At 34.4% G+C, this 7,173-nt stretch overlaps 1 pseudogene; it reads right to left on the bottom strand.

Annotated features, from left to right (window-relative positions):
* Positions 1-7,113: 7,113 nt before the first annotated feature.
* Positions 7,114-7,173, bottom strand: LOC125863476 (U6atac minor spliceosomal RNA; annotated as a pseudogene).

Here is a 7,173-nt window from a genome sequence, read left to right as displayed (position 1 = left end):
ACTAATATTTAACCTCACGTGCTAAATTAAAACTATATGAGTTAGTTAAAAGGAAGTGAATCAATAGATAATTAATAAAGTTGATTGAAAAAATCATGACCCCCATCGTACAATCAAGTTTATAGGTAGAAAAAATGAGCTCAATTGACAATCAACACAAAAGGACTAGAGACATTTGGGACTGATAACTGACCTTGGTAAACTTGGATGACATAATTACCTCATTAGCCCAACAAACACTTGCCAAAAGATCTTTTTCTATGTGTTCATTCATTTCATCTAATTAATCACAGTAGAGATCAAAATATGTGTGGTTCAAAGATGACAAGCCCCTGAGATTAATTTTCATATGATTAAAACCCCAGAAATCGTTAAATGTTTGAACATATGGAGCGACAATTTCAAAGCAACATGTATCACCTTCGAGTGTATACCGATCCATGCCAGGATGATCGCGATGGATTAATTGCAGTCATTATTAATCTTGATAGTGCACAAATTCATTTTCTTATCAGATAATGTACCGTCTCTCCTTAGCTGCTCTACCATTAAAAAGTTTAGTCTAAACTTTATGTTCAGATGTGATGATTGTTTTTTCTTATTTTCCTATAATTGACAAGTGGATTGAATTTGTTGTGAATATGAAAGTGGAGGATTTACGCCTGAATATATGTTATAGAACTGCTTATTCGACTAGGCATCATGACCAACCCTATAGGTTGCTAGAAGTTATCTATAGTAGTTCATCGATTATGAAACTCAAGTGCAACAATTGCAGAACATTAGAAGAATGCGTAATAAATTGGACATCTCTGAAGAGTTTAACGCTAGAAAGTTTGTTAATCTGGGATGAACGCATTAAACAAATAATGTCAAATTGTCCTTAATTGGAATCTTTGAATCTATATAGATTTTGTGGTTTTAATCTATGGATTTTGTGCCAATGATTAAAACCACAAAATCCATATAAATTTAATGATTCCTATTGAGGATAATTTGACATTATTTGTTTAATGTGTTCATCCCGGATAAACAAACTTTTCAGTATTAAACTCTTGAGAGATGTTTAATTTAGTACACAATCTTCTCATATTCTACAATTATTACACTTAAGTTTTATAATCGATGAATTACTACGAAAAAACTTTTGGCAAGCTATAGGGTTGGTCATGCTCAGTCGGATAAACAATTCGATAACGTTTATTCAGGCGTAAATCCTCTACTTTCTTATTCATAGAAAATTCAAGCCACTTGTCAATCACGGGACAATATGACAGACCATCATCATATTTGAACACAAATTTTAGATTGAACATTTTAATGGCAAAGGAGAGATAGTACATTATCCGTGAAGGAAATGAATTTGTGCACTGCTGAGCTATCTAAACGACCATACTCCTCAGTGTCATAAACAACGTTGTTGAGAGAGGTCCAGAAGTAGTTCCAATCTTTAGAGAGAGTAGATGTTCTGAACGTGTCTGTTATGGACAATAAAGGAAGAATGTGGACAATAAGAGCTTAAGATAGCTTACTAATCCTATCAATTTCTTCACATTTTTTTTCTCAATTTTTGGTTTTTTTTAGGTAAGTTTTCAATAAGAAGACTTTCTGAGGTGCAAGAGAATTTTTCCTTGTTGCTCATATTGTTCAAATTGTATTACTATTGCTACCTGAAATCACAACTTTAGAAATTATGTTGTTAAAAAATAAGAACAAACACATATATTTATAAACAACAAACAATAGCATAAACATGTGCTTATTGTGCTTTATTGGAAAAGTCACAACCCCTTGAAAAAGCCACAATCATTCATAATAATCACAACCTTTCCGAAAAGTCACAAAAGTCACCATCTTTTAGAAAGGTCACAACTCTTCATTTTCCTTTCAGACCTTTTAAAACCCTAAAAGTCATGCTACTTCTCTTTTGTTGAGAAACAACACAGGGCTAAGAATGGGTGGAAATTATCATACATCAATACCGAGAATAAGTTTACATGTAACTATAATTTTTATAGACAATTTATGTTTCTTTTTTTTGTTTATTCTTTCTTTAATGCCCAATTATCAAAGTTATATCACATGATACTCTTTTTTAATGTGATAATATATGATATCATTAATATATTATTGTTTTAAAAATTAGGGGTTGGGAAAGGGAAAAACTAAGGAGGAGATTACAATTAAGGAGAGGAATTCAATGATCTCACCAAAAAAAGTGAAAATTTAGCAGTCAATGCTACTAAGATTATCCCATGTAATTCTATATAATTACAATTTGCAGTGATTTTAAACCATTAAAAAGAACAATAAGACATTTAAACTTAAAGTTTACAGGTCCTGTATTTAGTAAACATGTTTATTCATCAAAATTCAAACACAAAACTGAAGAAATGAAATTAGGATAAAGGATACATACACAATGTAGACTTTTGTTGCCTTTTCAAAATCTTGATTATTTTTTTTTTGATGTTTTTGAATGTATGTATATTTTCTTGAAAGGGATAATGTCACACTACTTATATAGTGGCCATGCAGTTGACTATTTAATTTTTATCTATTTTTTGTCAGATATATATAAATTAATTAATTAATGAGATCAAGACATTGACGATAATTATTTCATTAATGGTTCTTAGTTGATTATTTATCCTAAATAGGTTTCTGATGTCATGCTAATATCATCATTGACGTAATAATTTACTTCTTACATATTTGAAAAAGATATAGTCCCTTGTTTCAAATTTTCACACCAATTTTCCCTTTTAATCCGTTCAAAAATTAGTATTTTCCTTTTATAATTTTTAATTATATTTGAATACATAAAAGATAAGGAGAGACGTGACAAACTCACATGCATCATCATGACGACAACTTTATGTTAAATGAGATGTTATTCACATCTCCACATTGCATTTTTATTTTATAAGAGTAACCATTAATAAGACTTGATTTTCATTAAGCAAATAATTTCTATTGATTTACCGTAATGACTATATGATTAATATTTTACAGCATTGCATTAAAAAAGAACCATGGTCAAGATATCGAGTTCTCTAACTAATCTTTATATATGTTGATAGAGACTCGAGAAATTGAGTCCTCAGAGAAGAAATAAATTAATGATGACATGACAACATTTTAAGTAAAGTTTTGACAATGACAAAGTGAACCAGGTTCACAAGCTTGTACCAGAACTAAGATAAAAGAGCGGGAAAGAAGAAATAACGCGTCGAAGAGAAATACTCCTAATTAAGGAAAAATAATGAAGAAGACTCCTTGTACGGAAAGGAAAAAAAACTTAGGAAACGAATTACTTTCGTTGTAGAATTCCATTAGGGTTTCATTCTCCCTTGTAAAAGGATCTTTAACAAAGAGAAAAACAGCTTTTGAAATTTATAAACAGTTAATTTTTTAACAGTTAGAGTGATCTATTTAGGTGTTTTACTATAGTTAGTCTTTTTGATTATAGAGTTGTAATCTAAAGTTGCCCTTTGAAGTTAGGGAAGTTTGGTTTAAAATGCTACGAGGGTAGATCGTTGTTTTTTTCCCCTTGATTAAGTAGATTTTCCATTATAAAATCTCTATTTTATTGTATTGCATGTTTGTCTCTCAAAATTCAACAAGAACCCAGTTCTTGTTATGGTAGTCAAAGTTTCTTTAATTTGTCAAACAACCCCCTGGATTTGAAAATTCTAACCATTCTGATTGTGTACAAACAAGATACGCCTTGTGTGGATTAAAACAATCCCCAAGAGCATTGTGTGATCACTTTTCACTCTTCTTGCTTGCATACGTGTATTCAAGATGCAAGATTGACAATACAATGTTCTTTGAAATCAGGGCTCCAATATGCTAATAGTTTAGGTGTATCTTGATAACATTATCTTTGGAGGAAAATAAGCAAAACATAGGGTTGACTTTGCACAACTAATGATCAACAAATTTTAAATGAGCATGATGGGAGAGCTTAACTTTTTCTTGGGGCTTCAAATCAAACAGTCCTCATCTCGCAGTTCAACTCATTAGTAGAAGTACATAAAGGCGCTACTAAAGAAGTTCAACATGGATGAAGCAAAGACAAATAACACTCCAATTGCAACAACAACAAATCTTGATAAAGATGAAACTGGTCTTGGTACATGACACAAAGTATATAGGAATGATCAGATCTCAATTGTACGTAATGGCTAAGAGACCTAACATTGTATTTACTGTTGGACTCTGTGCATGCTTCCAATCAAGTCCAAAGAAATCCCATCTGAAGGCTATCAAAAGGATTTTGTGATATCTCAAATGAACGTTGAGCCTGGTTTTCTGGTATCCTACAAATGATTCATTTGATCTGGTCGGATTTGCATTTGCAGACTACGTAGTCTACTTGGTAGGTAGGAAAAGCACATCTAAAATGGCTCACTTCTTAGGGCCATGCTTAGTATTATGAGGAACTAGAAAACATAACTCAACCACCTTGTTTATGGCTGAAGCAAAATATGTTGTTGTTGCCTCATATTATGCCCAACATCTCTTAATCAAGCAACAACTTCAAGATTTTGGCATCATTGTAGTACTTTTTTCATTACCGCCTTGGGACTCATGACTAAGCTACTCAATAATGTGGCTGTGATCAACAATAGCTGGAAATAAATGACCTATAGAAACTATAGACTAAGTTTCAATCCGTTGAAGCCATAACCCATAGACAAAGCATTAAACTTTTTTCTTGTTAGTAGGTAGAATCATAGTAGTATGGCCCAACATCTTGTGGAACCTCGGCTCACACACTGACACACTCATGGGAGCATTTCTCTAACCTGTAGAACTAATCTTGAGGCGATCATTGGAGTTGCAAGGGATGTGCCAAGCTAAAAAAAACCACATAAAACTTGGTAGAAGTGAAAAGAGGAGACCTAATTGAACTTGTCAAAATGAAGGTACGCCACGACTTACTAGATCACCCATCTAACAGATACACCGTGAATTCGGCTCCTCTCTACTCCACTAGACCTAGAATAGGATGTCGCTAATGACAACTTGTAAGAAACATGTAGGTATCCCCACCCACACCCCCGAAAAACCTTAGAGGTTAGAGTATGAGAACCACTGCAAGCATCTTCTTCTTTAAAGGGATGGCTTCGGCCACATTCACGGGTAAGCACCTCTAGGTAGTACCTGGACCTGAGTTGCCTCTGTTGTAGGATGATCATGTGGTTCTAGTGCAACTGCAACTCTAGCCCATTGCATGCCGCAAGCACAATTTGAAAGTGTATAATGGTTGCCTGAAGGTACGGAGACTTAGAAGGTCTAGGTGACGGCTGAGATGGCCCCGACCCCAGTGATTTAACAGGAACTTACGCTACTAGAGGGTCAGCTAATGGCTCCAGACCACTCTCTCTTTTCAAGGCTAGTGTTGCACTCCTAGCCGGCAGTACAGGTCAATCCTTTCCTTGAGCTGTCCTATGGCGTTTATGAGCCATCTTCTTAAAAGAATGAAACAAGTAAGATTTCAAGAAACCAACTACACACATGCTGCATGAAAGCGATAAAAAAGAGGATAAATTCTAAAAGACACCCTATAGCCTTCTAAAGATAGTATACATATGTCTCCATAGTGATCCAGAAAACTCTTATCTGTATTAGCTCTGTACAAGTGAGACAGGAAAATTTGGAGCTCTGATACCAACTTTTCATGACCCGATTCCTCGATTCATGAGGGCATATAGTATAACCCTCAAATGGGAAACTAATGTGTAACCTAGAATAGCAAGCAATAAGTATAAGGGTACACATAAATAGAAATCAAATTAAACCACCAAACAAGACAAAAACAGTGGAAAACAAAAAACTATATACAAAAGGTCCATCCCATAACCTAGAAATCACAAGTATAGAGTTGTCTAAAACTAAATGTAAAAATCTCAAAGGTGGTCAAAAAAAACTTGTTCAAAAAGGAAAAAGACTAGCTAAATAAGTACAGAATGGATAAGCTGATGCAAGACTCCAAGTGCTCACACTTATCTCCAAATCTTTAATTCTTCTATTGCACAAACAATCACTGCAATTACATGATGAAACATATTAAGATTGTAGTATGAGTATAAAAGTTGGGTACTCTGTTGACATCATATGTTGACTGAGCAAGAAAGGTAAAAACAATAGAAATGATAGAATCTAGAAACAGATAGAGGTCAAAATGGATATGAAAAAAAGCATACGAGCCAACCAAAAGTAAATCTAAGTACACCTAAGCTAAACCTAACTGACCCCTATAAGACTTGAACATACACTAATGCACATGCTTAAATGAAAATCAAATAGACCCTGTAAGCTTGACAAGCATAAAGAGTAACTAAGTAGACAAGAGAGAAAGGCACCACAAATCCAAACCAAAAAAAAAAATTCAGGCTCCCAACCCAAGTAACCACAATATCTAGTAATCCAGTAAACTTCCAGCCAATCTAGCAAGAGTTATAATCAGTCTAGGTATCCCAGGCATCTAGTCCACTCCCAACCGAACTAGCAAAATCGACATGGTGGCGTGTCGACTCCAAAAAGGGTCTCAAAATATCAAAGACGCCCATTTTGACAGACCACTACAAAGCCATCCAACAAGAAAGAGTGTCTCGAGTGGTATTAACTGCCAAAAGGATGTCGATTAAGAGATCAATCAATACTAAGCCACCGTGGATCAACGTCCCCTTACGTGGAATCACAAAAAGTATCCAGCCTGAATAACCCTAATCTCGAGTCACCCGAGAAAGAACAAAACCTATGGTTACACATCGAATGTCAAAACAGATATGAAAGAAAACATACGAGAATATTGAAAGTAAATCTAAGTACATCTAGCCTAAACCTAACTGACCCCTATATGCCTAGAAAGTAAACTCATGCACATGTTAAAATGAAACTCAAAATGACCCCCATAAGATCGACATGTATAAAGAATAACTAGGTCTTCAAGACAGAAAGGCACCACAAATCCAAACCCAAGAAACAAAAGTCAGGCTCCCAACCCAAGTAACTACAATATCTAGTAATCTAGTCAACTTCCAACCCGGCTTGCAAGAGTGATAATGAATCTAGGTTGGCCAACCAACTAGTCCACTCCCAAGAAAGTTGATTCCATCCTTGTAGAGGGAGATGCAAATTAGCTTTCCTTTTTACGAGCAA

The sequence above is a fragment of the Solanum stenotomum genome, chromosome 4, assembly GCF_019186545.1.
Source record: "Solanum stenotomum isolate F172 chromosome 4, ASM1918654v1, whole genome shotgun sequence".
Taxonomy (NCBI): Eukaryota; Viridiplantae; Streptophyta; class Magnoliopsida; order Solanales; family Solanaceae; genus Solanum; species Solanum stenotomum.
This window is presented reverse-complemented; position numbering and strand designations above follow the sequence as displayed.